Here is an 11,877-nt window from a genome sequence, read left to right as displayed (position 1 = left end):
ACTTCTTGGTGGTTGTTAAGAGTACTTTTTCTGCCCCAGAGTCATACCTGTTTGCTCTTCGTGTAAGATGCCTTATGTGTGACATCTGCAGAGCACATGCCTAGTACATCTCCTAGTGTTAAAGGATCATAACTGGCTTCCTAGTGCATAAGTGTGTGTGTGTGTGTGTGTGTGTCTTTAAATCCCAGGGTTCTGTTGCACCAACCAGCTCCACATTTGCTTCTTTGCTTTAGTTTATTGTATTTTTTCTGGTGCTGGAGCTGCTAGGGCTTGTTGATCTAGATAATTTCCTTGTTCAGGTGGAGGATTTTCATCAAAACTTCATATTTACCATGAGCTATTAGTCTGATAGAGGTAAAGTTTTTATAAAAATGCATAAGAAATATAAATTTTTGTACACCAAGATACAAGCCAACTACTAATTACACGTCAGAAGAACACCACCTTTTTAGATGGGTATTTTAGGATGGCCCACCCCTTTTAAGTGCAAGGAGGCCTGGGGCTAGCCCAGCCAGTTCAGTCAGGCCTATTTGCATCATAATTTGATATGTTTCAGCCTGCACCATGGAAATCAGGTCATCTGGAAGGTGTTGGCAAGTCAGAAGCCAGCTCTTGCCCCCTTGGCAGGCATGAGCTAACAGACTTGTAGTTGGAACCCTAATCCATGTGTTTTGGTAAAAACAGATATTAGTCTTATGAGAATGTATTTCATATTTGACTCCATGAAGTGCTTGTAAATTGTATGTGTGTTAATTTCACTTGTACTATCTGATTCTTTTGTTGTAAGAAAATATGTAAACTTTGCTTCATAACTTTGAAAATGTTTTCTCTGAACATTTGAACTCAGGCCCAGGAATTGGTCCCACCCAGACTACCCAGAAGGACTATCAAAATTAGATAGTCCATCAAGAAACATCACAAAGCAAAGACTTACTTAATGGTCCTATCACATTAATCAAGGAATATATGCAGAAGGCCTCATCCCATTCACTTTGAATGCTGGAAGCGGGAAATGAAAACAGTAGGGCTGTGTCTACACTAATGAGTATTTTCAAAAACTTGGGCTCTTTTGAAAGATCTCCTGGAGCAGCTACACACAAAACGTTCTTTTTAAAGTAAATCAAAAAGTGGTGCTCCTTTCGGAGGTGCTCTCCTGGTCCCAGATAGGAAGAGCGCCGCCTTTTGAAAGACCGTTTTGAAAGAAAACATGTAGATGCTTTGTGGGCTCATCTTTTGAAAGAGGCATACTGGTGTGTAGGGATGCCCTGACTAGCACTAGTGGAGCTCTATGCTCCTTACTTCTGGCCACCTTAAAAGTGCCCTCCACAACGGGTGACAGGTGTTGGTCTGTTCCTGCGGCATCGTAGAGACTAATAGATTTATTAGGTTATGAGTTTTTGAAGGTAAAACCCACTTCATCAAATGAGTTGGAGTGGAAATTACAGACTCCAAGATGCATGCAGTAAACCTTTGATTTACATGGAGGTTGCATCCTGGGCAACCTCTGTGTAAATTAAATCCCACGTAAATTGGGGTGGGGTTGGGGAGATCCCCGGAATTCCCCTGGCTGGGGGAAAGCGGGTGCCTGAAGCCTCTGTTCCAGCCAGAGGCTCTGACTCCCCTGTGGGTGGGGGGCTGGGTTAGGGGCAGGGCAGGGAGTCTTCTGCTCCAGCCACCAGTCCTGGTGTTGCTCAGTTGGCGGCAGCAGCAGCTCCAGCTGCGGTGCAGCTGGGCCTCAGCACTGCTTGGGCAATGGCAACTCCAGCTGCAGTGCTGGAGCCCTAGGCAGCTCGTGCTGCAGCATGGCTTGGCCCTGGGCAGCTCCAGCCCTGCCTGCCCATCTCTGTCCCCAGCGTGGCTGTACCGGGCAGCCACAAGGCAGGAGCTGCCTCCTAAGGAGCCCCTGAGCTGGTTGGCAGTGCTGGGGTAAGTGGCAAGGCACCGTACAAGAAAGCAGGGTCCCCCCCAGTCTCAACTTGTCAATATAAAAGCACGTAAGTTGAGTCCCCACAAAGTGAGGGTCTACTGTATAGGAAAAAAAAGTTACCTGTCATTAATAGGATCAGTAAATTAAGCAAATTAAGATGGATGTGGGTCTGTCTCATTCATAGCAGGTGATTTAGAAGCATGACTATCAAAGATGGGGAAATTGCCCTTGTAATGAGTTAGACAGCTAAGATCTTATTACAAGGGCAATTTCTCCCCTTTGCCACTTGATATTCACACTTCTATATCACATGCTACGATTGACCTAATGAAATGACCTAATAAATTTGTTAGGCCCGCGCCTCCTTAAAGACTGCTTGTTGTTTTAAATACACATTATTCTGTTGTTGATTAACAGCATCATTAATCTTGTGGTTACTCACGATTAATTTTTAGTCACTTGGCATCCCTAAAAATAGTTGATTGTAAAGATTTTTCATATTTTTGGCTGTCTGAACTCTGACAGGGCTAGAGACTCCAAATTGAAGACAGAGAATCTCGGGGATTACCCAAGGGTCTGCCCTGACACTCACTTTCAACTGACAGATCATTTCAACTTTGTCACTTTTAAGCCGTGTCTACACATGCACGCTACTTCGAAGTAGCGGCACTAACTTCGAAATAGCGCCCGTCACAGCTACACGCCCCGGGCGCTATTTCGAAGTTAACTTCGATGTTAGGCGGCGAGACGTCGAAGTCGCTAACCCCATGAGGGGATAGGAATAGCGCCCTACTTCGACGTTCAACGTCAAAGTAGGGACCGTGTAGTCGTTGCACGTCCCGCAACTTCGAAATAGTGGGGTCCGCCATGGCGGCCATCAGCTGAGGGGTTGAGAGATGCTCTATGGTCACCGTGGGCAGCAGCCCTTAGCCCAGGGCTTCTGGCTGCTGTTGCGGCAGCTGGGGATCCATGCTGCAGGCACAGGGTCTGCAACCAGTTGTAGGCTCTGTGTATCTTGTGTTGTTTCGTGCAAGTGTGTCTGGGAGGGGCCCTTTAAGGGAGCGGCTTGCTGTTGAGTCCGCCCTGTGACCCTGTCTGCAGCTGTGCCTGGCACCCTTATTTCGATGTGTGCTACTTTGGTGTGTAGACGTTCCCTCGCAGCGCCTATTTCGATGTGGTGCCGCGCAACATCGAAGTTGAACATCGACGTTGCCAGCCCTGGAGGACGTGTAGACGTTACTCATCGAAATAGCCTATTTCGATGTCGCTACATCGAAATAAGCTATTTCGATGTTGGCTTCACGTTTAGACCTAGCCTTAGAATTTAGACTGTCACTTGTTTGTTCATATTTCCTTGTTTTAACCTCTAAATAACTTATTCCTTCCTAGTTTAAAAGATTTAGATTGGCTACAAGTGTTGGTATTGGTGTAAGATCTAGGGTAGTGTTCCTCAAACTCTGGATTGGCATCCTGGACTGGGGCATGACCCCGTTTTAAGGGGGTCACTAGGTTTGGTGTTAGACTTACTGGAGGCCAGACGGAAGCTGATCCCCGAGCTCTGCTGTGCATGGCCAAAGTTTGAGCCAGAGGGTTTCAACTCTAGGCAGCAGGGCTCAGGTTACAGGCTCCCCAGCCTTTGATTGAAGCCATTGGGCTTCAACTTTGGCCCCCACTACTCTGAGCAGGGAGGTTTGAGATTTGGCCTCTACCTCTACCATGTCATATAGTAACTTTTGCAACAAGGCACATTGCCAACTTTGTCCACATATCTATTTCTGTTAGTCTATAAGGTGCCACAGGACCCTTCGTTGCCTTGAGGTGGCACTCATAGTTATGAGCAATGTTTCCTCTAATCTTTTCCATCCATGTGTGCAATAAATTCTGTGCACCAAAGTCTATGCAAACATGTCACAACTGTAGAAATGAAAAAACCTCACTGTAGGTACCATGCTAATCATTGGGGTGGTATTTGAATCTCTCAAGTGGCTTCCCAGGCACTCAGCTTACAGGGAGCCCTGGCCAGGAGCTGCTCCATGCATCATGACAGTCTGATCTTAGTGTAGTAGAACTCTAAGTCATAATTAAAAAAAAAAAAAAAAAAAAAGGTGGGGATTGTGAGAACAGTCGGCTCTCTTCCCCATGGCTGAGTTTTATCTCTCCTTATGTAGCCCTCCCTGACCTTTTAATCATAAGCCACCCTTTCAGGATCAACTGGGCAGTAAATGCCACATCGCCAGATCCATGGCCATATTTTTCCTATGGAATGCATTTTAAAACTTGGCCCTACAAACACATCTCTGTAGTGAATTTTTTTTTCTTGTTCGCTAAATCTCAATCCCAGCACACACCAGTTAAATACAGAGGGAGGGAGAGCTCAGTGGTTTGAGCATTGACCTGCTAAACCCAGGGTTGTGAGCTCAATCCTTGAGGAGGCCATTTAGGGATTGGGGCAAATAGATGTCAGGGATGGCACTTGGTCCTGCCAAGAGGGCAGGGGACTGGACTGGCTGAGCTCCCAAGGTCCCTTCCAGTTTTAGGAGATGTATATCACAAAAAAAAAAGGGGGGGGGGCTTGGTGACAGTTCTCCCAACCATTACTCCAGACCACAAAATTGCACAAAAACATCACAGCTTGTAGGGAACATCTGCTCTTGCTGTCTGAATCCCTCACTGTACCTGAAAAAATGATTTATGGCTTTATGTAGTTGCAGATCACAGGCTACCCCTACAGAAACACAATACAACAGTGTCCTTGGTGTCCCTGAACACCTGTGTATTGCACAGAGGAGATGTGGACTTTCTGCATCGGCTCCTCAACTTCATCAGTTTACCTCTGCGTAGGATGTACTTGCAAATAGGTTTCCCTCCCACTCCTACAGGCCAAGAAGCTACACAGTGTGTATTCACTAACATTGCTGACAAAAAAAAGAAAAAGAAAAAAAAAGGTGAAGTATCTGAATAAGATAACTAGTCAGCATTTTTGATTACCCCAGTCTTAACTCAGGGCTTTTGTATACAGAGAATTATTCCATATCAAAATATACACAGAATAAAAAAAAAATTACCATTTGAATCACAGGTTGGAGTAGCTATATTTGTATGTGTTTGACATCTGAGCAATTCCCTGCCAGGATGCTTTTGATCTATTAATTACACAATTTAGTAAGCATCATATTTCAGATGTAGAGGCGATGGGGGAGAGATACAGTAGGAGTTCTCTCCGTAATGTATTTATCCCAGGACTTAATGTTTGCTACCCTTATATCTCTACTGTTGATTCTTCGAAGATACTTCAGTAGGTGAGTGCCCTAATCTGTCCAGAATGCAAAAGGAAAGTTTACCAAGAAGTAGTGAGATGGAGTAACAACTAGTTTAGATGAGAATTTTAGCTGCTTTTTCTAGTGCTTTTCCTGTGGGTGCTCTGCTCTATTTGTTGGTGCATCCTTGTGCTGGTGACCAGAGAGTTTTTTAGCAGTGCCTGGCCATGCTGTGCTTGTGTAGTAGCTATTTTGTGATTAAATTGGTGCTTGTTGGCTGTATGTGCAGTACATTCTCAGTTCCTTCTCTACTGTCCTTAACAGCAGATGGAGCCCCTCACAGTGCAGAATCCTTTGCCTGAAAATGAGAGAAAAACATCATTTAAATTCACTTAAACTCTTTCCTTCATACTCTCAATATCAGACATGCCATCACTTTTGCCATGGTAGGACCAAATCCTTTCATAAATCCACAAGGCTCTTCATATCCATAGCAAAACACTTGAAAGGTGCAGCAGTCTCATCCCAGCAGCTCTGCAAATGGACATTGACCCTCATACACACTGCATAATGAACAGCCATCACAGAGAGTAATGACACATTCCACCAGAACTGTGGCAGTCTCTACAGCATTCCTGAAAGATGTCCCATTAGCAGACTTGAGGAGAGCTGCCACTGAGTCTTCGGAACATACCTTTGCAAAACACTACATCATGACAAAACACTCCAATCCCTACGACTGCAGTCAGTCTTGCTGTCGTGTCACTTATGTCCAGGACAAGTCTCCAAAGCCCCCTGCCTTGACATGGATACCTCTCTACAGATACCTAGAGTGAAACACTCACATGGACAGCACTTGAAGAAGTTACCTTGTGCAGTACCAATGGTTGTTTTGAGAGGTGTCCCCCTGTGGGTGCTCCACTCTATTTCTGAGTCCATCTGTAGGATTCCATGGTGGACAAGAAATGGAGGGAGATGCACCATGTGTTCATTGGGCATCAATGGCAATATGAGACTATTGCATAGGCATGGTACAGCCAGGGACTGCTAGAAATATCTCTAATCGTTGGTGCGAGGGTACACTGGCACCTAGTATGGAGCACCCACAGCGTGACACATCTGGAGGAATCATCATTACTGCACAAATTGAGTAGTTCCTTGAGTACTGCTAAGGGCCTTCACTAGCACAGCTAGATGTGAAAATGAGTTTAGATTTCTAGCTTCACATAAAGAACAATACGTGCAAACAGACTGTACACATTCAATACCTTACAAACTTTTCAATGATAGGTTACTGTTACCCTTAATTTTACACTAAAGATCACTCCAGGATTACACTCTTATGTATTTTATTAAATGCTAAATTAAAGGATTAAAGGAAAAGGTAGAACTCGCTTTCAAGCACGTACTCGCACACATTCATACACTTATAGACCAGCACACAGGTGAAGAGTTGCACCTGGACAGCAGAAGAAGCCAAGGCGTAGTGCGTTCAGTGTCTGCCTGCAGTCATCAGTGCAGGGCTGCAAGCTGATTCTATGACCATGTTGTCAGCTTGCTTTATTATCCACTGTAGTATTCAGTACGCTATCTTCCATCCTGGGGAGAGGCGAAGGGCCCTGAGTCTCTTCCAGCCCTCCCCAGCCAAGACTAACTCGTGAAGAGTAGTGACAGCAAGAAGAGAAAGGAAAGAGGAACTCCTATAGCTTCACACTCATCTTTTATATCTTTCAGTCCAATAGTAATTGTCCTGTCCCATTGACCCAGGATGCTGTTTGCCTGTGAGTCATTACCTAACATCAGATGGGACTTTGATTTTTCTCTTGATGGGGACTCTTTCTCTTCCTTGGGTGGGTTCTTTTGCAGGGCTTAGCTCCTATTATTCTCTGGCAATCTAGGTACTGCTGGCAGTTGGTCATCCAGACAGGCTGGCTTCGGGGCCTGATTGCACTGCACACACATGTTAACACTTTCCTCACTTGCACAAAGGAAAGCTCATTTCAGAGAAAGCAATTTTTTTAAAAAGGAATAGCCAGGATTTCTTACAGACTTATGGTATCTGTAAACAATTTCTTACTAGCTTATAATAAGAAAAAAACACGTGCTACTTACTGTGTGAAATATAATATTGCTAGTGTCTTTTGCTGTGAAATAAAGCCTCATTAAAAAGACATTACATAGCAAAACATTTCACTTGATTAATTTAAGGTCTAATTTGATGTCTGGATAGCCTTTCAAGAAGCAGTTGCTGATGTGATATATCCATGAACAAAGTTTGCACAGAAAAAAAATTACACTATTTGAAACTCTTTAGATTGTATTATGCAAACTGTAATGTATAAGCTGTTCTATACTAATGAATTGCAGTATAAGAGATCCAGCCACAAGACACATCCTCAAGAAGTACATCACAACACTGATCTAAGTATGATCCCTTTTAATTTTGGTTAAATTTTCATAGCTGTGGCACCTAAGAAATTTTATTCTCTGCTGAGGCTGGATAGCTCTCAGAACTTGTCTACAATGCATGCGTGTGTGTGTAAAAAAAACCTTTTTTTTTTTCTGGGAAACCCCCCTTGTGTCCATACTGCAAAGCTTGTTATTCTGGAATAAAGAGGAGGCTCCCTCAGTCTTCCTGCTCCCAGCAGATAAGTCGTTAATACCAATTAACTCAAGTGTTAAGCTTTCAGCACTTAGGTATAAGGTAATTGCTATCTCTAGTGATAGCTCCCATTTCCAGCAGCTATCTCTCTTGATAGATAGTTGCCAGAGGCGGAATCATCATCATCATCATCATCATCAACAACCATGGGCTCAGCGACTGTTGGTGTCTGACACCTCTCTCACTATTTGCTTCCATCTTTCCTTGTCCAATGCAGTGTGGCTCAGTTTCTGTAGACTAGCTTCCGCATCAATCTACTATATCATCTACCCATTCTCTGTGGAGTCTGCCTCTCCTATTTGAACCGTCCATTATACCAAATACCAAGGTCTTGATTTTCGTTCGTTGTTCATTCTGCAAACCAGCCCAAATAGCTGTAACTTCCTTTGTATAACCTTCTACAGTAGGTTCTCTTCCTATATAATTCCTTGTTGGTGACCTTCTGCATCCATCCTATTCTCAGGTACTTTCTATGACAACTCCTCTTGAACACTAATATTCTTCTCTTTGAATATTTTATCACCCATATCTCACATCCATACAACATGCTGCTGAATGCATGTTTTCAAGATGCTCAGCTTCATTCCTAAGCTATTCGCTTTGTTTTTCTAGATCTTACCCATCACCTTGAAACTTGCTCTTGCTTTCGCTATTCTAGTTGCTATTGCCTTCTTACAGTCTAGATCATACGTTATGTTGCTCTCCAGATACGTGGACTTCTTTATGTTCTCTAGTTCAATCCCGTCTACACTGATCTTTCTTCCTATTTCCTTATATCCAAATATCATTGTTTTTGTTTTATTGATGTTCATAGTCAGTCTGTACCGCTTCCCTTCCTCGTTTAGCACCTGCACCATTTTTGCTAGCTTCTCCTCAGCTTCCTCAATGATAACTATGTCATCTGCAAACCTCAAGTTTTTAATCCTTTTCCCTTGGACAGGTATTCCTTCTACCTCTTCCTGGATCTTGTCCATCACTCTCTCTAGATGCATGATGAAGATACTCGGTGATATCGGATCTCCTTGTCTTGTACCTCTACTCGTTCTAAATCAATTTCCCAACTTCCCCCACGTTCTCACCACTGCCTCTGCATTGTCATCGATATCCCTCAACAGCCATAGCAGTCTGCTATCCGCTCTGTACAACTCCAACACTGCCCAAGTCACTTTCTGATCTATACTATCAAATGCCTTCTGAAAGTTGACTCAGCAAGTGTTAGATGTTTTTTTGTTGAGTTTCTCCGCTATCAATCTTAGTTCCAGTATCTGCTGTATGGTACTTCTATTTTTCCTGAACTCTGCTTGCTCATCCACTAGATGTTCTTCTATCTGTGATCTTAGTCTCTCCGTCAGTATCATCATCAGCACCTTGGCTACGTGACTTGTTAGGGCAATTGTTTTGTAGTTCTTGCACTCCAATGTACTTCCTTTCTCGAGCATTGTCACTAGCATGGATCTTGTCCATTCCTTAGATGCCTTCCCTTCTGTCCATGCTATATTACACAGTCGGTGTATTTCCTGAGTCATACTTTCTCCACCATGTTTGATCATCACTCCTGTGATCTTATCATTTCGTTCCATATCATATCAGGCAATCCCTGAGTTACAGCCCCCAGAGGCCAAGCTGTGATGCATACTTCCAGGATCTCCTGTCTCCTGCTGTGTCTCACAACCACTGCCTCTGCCATGGGAGATAAAAGGGACACAGTAGGCATGTGCCTTCCTGTTCTCTGGGTGCCCTGAGGACCCCACATCATGTATGACATGGAGCTAAAGCTGCTGCTAAGCACCGTTTTGCTCATGGGTCCCGTGCTGCACGTCATGGCACCATCAAGGTGTCCAAATGTTGCTGCAGTAGGATGAACTCCAGCATGGTCTAGAAGCCCTGCTCACCCAGATCCTGGTGTTTCTGCTGCTGAGCGTGTTCCCTCCCCACAGGCCCCTGGACACTGTGGAATGCTGTTTCTGGTGGCGTGAGATGTGCTTGCACTGGCGGGACTGTATTGTCCTGTGGGTATGGGGTGATTAGCAGGGCTGTGCAGCTTCCGGATGCATAAGTCCACCTTCCTGAAAGTCCATATGGGGCTTGTCCCTAACGTCAGGCAACAGAACACCCACATGAGACTTGCCATCCCTGTGAAGAAGTGCATTGTCCTGTGGAAGCACCACACTGGACAGCCACTGGTCAGCCAGGAACCAGTTTGGCGTGGGGAAATCCATTCAGGGTCATGCTTGTGCAGGTGGCCATAGACCATCAACTAAGTACTACTCAGGAGGGTTGTTGCCATTATAGACAGCTTTGCAACTATGGGCTTTCCTAACTGCAGGGGTGGGGAGGGGGAAGAACATGGCACACACATCCCCATCCTGGCCCCTGACCACTGCTCTGTGGGCTACAGCACTAGGAAAGGGTACTTCTTCATGATGATGAAAGCCCTTGTGTTATGCTTAAAGAACTGCAAGACATCTTTTGCAGGGGAATAGGCAAAACACCACATTTGCTGGTAACACATATGCCAATCATTACTTAATCATACCCATATGATATTAATTATTCTCATGCGATCCCACACTCAAGCACGCTTTGTCTTCTTGTTACCAGCTTGTTGCTCCCCCTAACTTCACTGATCAGGGTGAATAGTCTCAGAGCGATAGCTGTGTGAGTCTGTATTTCACAAGACAAAGCAGTCCTGTAAGGGAGACATCCCATTTGGAATTTATTTTCAAGTCTGACACCTATTACCTCTGACTCAACAAAGATATCAATTATCTTACACGTTACAAGAAGAATTTCTCAACCTTTGATACTTTCAGTGACCACAGCTATTCCACTTAATAGGCACTTGCAGACAATTTTTTCTCCACCCTTCCCCTCATTTCCTTCTGCCCTATCTAGCTATTTGTGAGTTTTTTCTTTCATTTTTTTCTATCTTTTTCTTTAAATTGGGGTTTCCCAACCTATCAGTTGTGACCCACACATGGGTTGCCATTGTATTTCAAAAGGGTTGCCGGCTGTGCTGGTGGCTACACAGGTGGCACTTAAGCCATTCACACTGCTGAAGTGGTTCTTAACCTCTTAATTGGATTAACAGCCATCAGGCAGTTAAGGCAATCAATTAAATTGAGAACCATTTCACCTGCAGGGGAAAGAACTGCATACCTGAGGAGCAGCACACAGCTCAGGTAAGGCAGAGGCCTGGGTCCAAGGTTGGGAGGGAGGGCTCAGCTCCCTGGCTTTCAGCAATGAGGGGGTGTTGGGGTCTCCACCCGGCCCCAGCTGGGGTTCCTGCGTCTGGTGCTGCTAGCCAGGGCCTGGCCCCAGCCGGCTTCCAGCCACAGGGGTTGGGGTACCCCCCCGCCCTGGCTGGGGGTCTCATGGCTGGCTCTCCTGACGGGGGCTCTTCTCCACCTGGCTTCCAGCCCTTGGGAGTCTCCCCTGTCTGGCCAGGGTTCTGCCCCAGCTTGCCTCCAGCAATGTAAATGTAGTGTTATTTTATCACTATTTCTGCTTTTCTATGAAATAACTATTACGAATATATAAACATGAGGGGGCACAATTTTATATTCGTGCCTCAGGTGCACAATTAGCTAGTTATGGCACTACCCTCCTCCCTCCCTCCCCCTCATTTTTGAAATGCGTTGGGTCACCAAGTCTTCCTGAATTTTCGGAATGGGTTCCTGTCTGGAAAAGGCTGGGAACCGCTGCTTTAAATTCTCTCTCCCTCTCAGTTATCAGTTATCGGGATTCTCCAGATCTGAAGAAGTGGGTCTGTCCCACATTGATAGTCTTGAGGTGCTAGAGGACTGCTTTTTTTGTTTTGATTGGGTGAGTTAGATGGGGAGGGTGGAGCTGGGCTTTTGCTGATCCAGATCGATGCTCTGAAGTTGACAAGATGAGTCCTGGGGTACCCCCATAAGACACCTTAGATGTACCATGGTCTCTCCTTCATGCAAGTCTACACCAGTCAGTCATCCCATGAATATGCAAAAGCCTGTGCACTTATGGCTATGTCAGTCAGCCATCCCTGGCAC

Source organism: Carettochelys insculpta, chromosome 3 (genome assembly GCF_033958435.1).
Source record: "Carettochelys insculpta isolate YL-2023 chromosome 3, ASM3395843v1, whole genome shotgun sequence".
NCBI lineage: Eukaryota > Metazoa > Chordata > Testudines > Carettochelyidae > Carettochelys > Carettochelys insculpta.
This window is presented reverse-complemented; position numbering follows the sequence as displayed.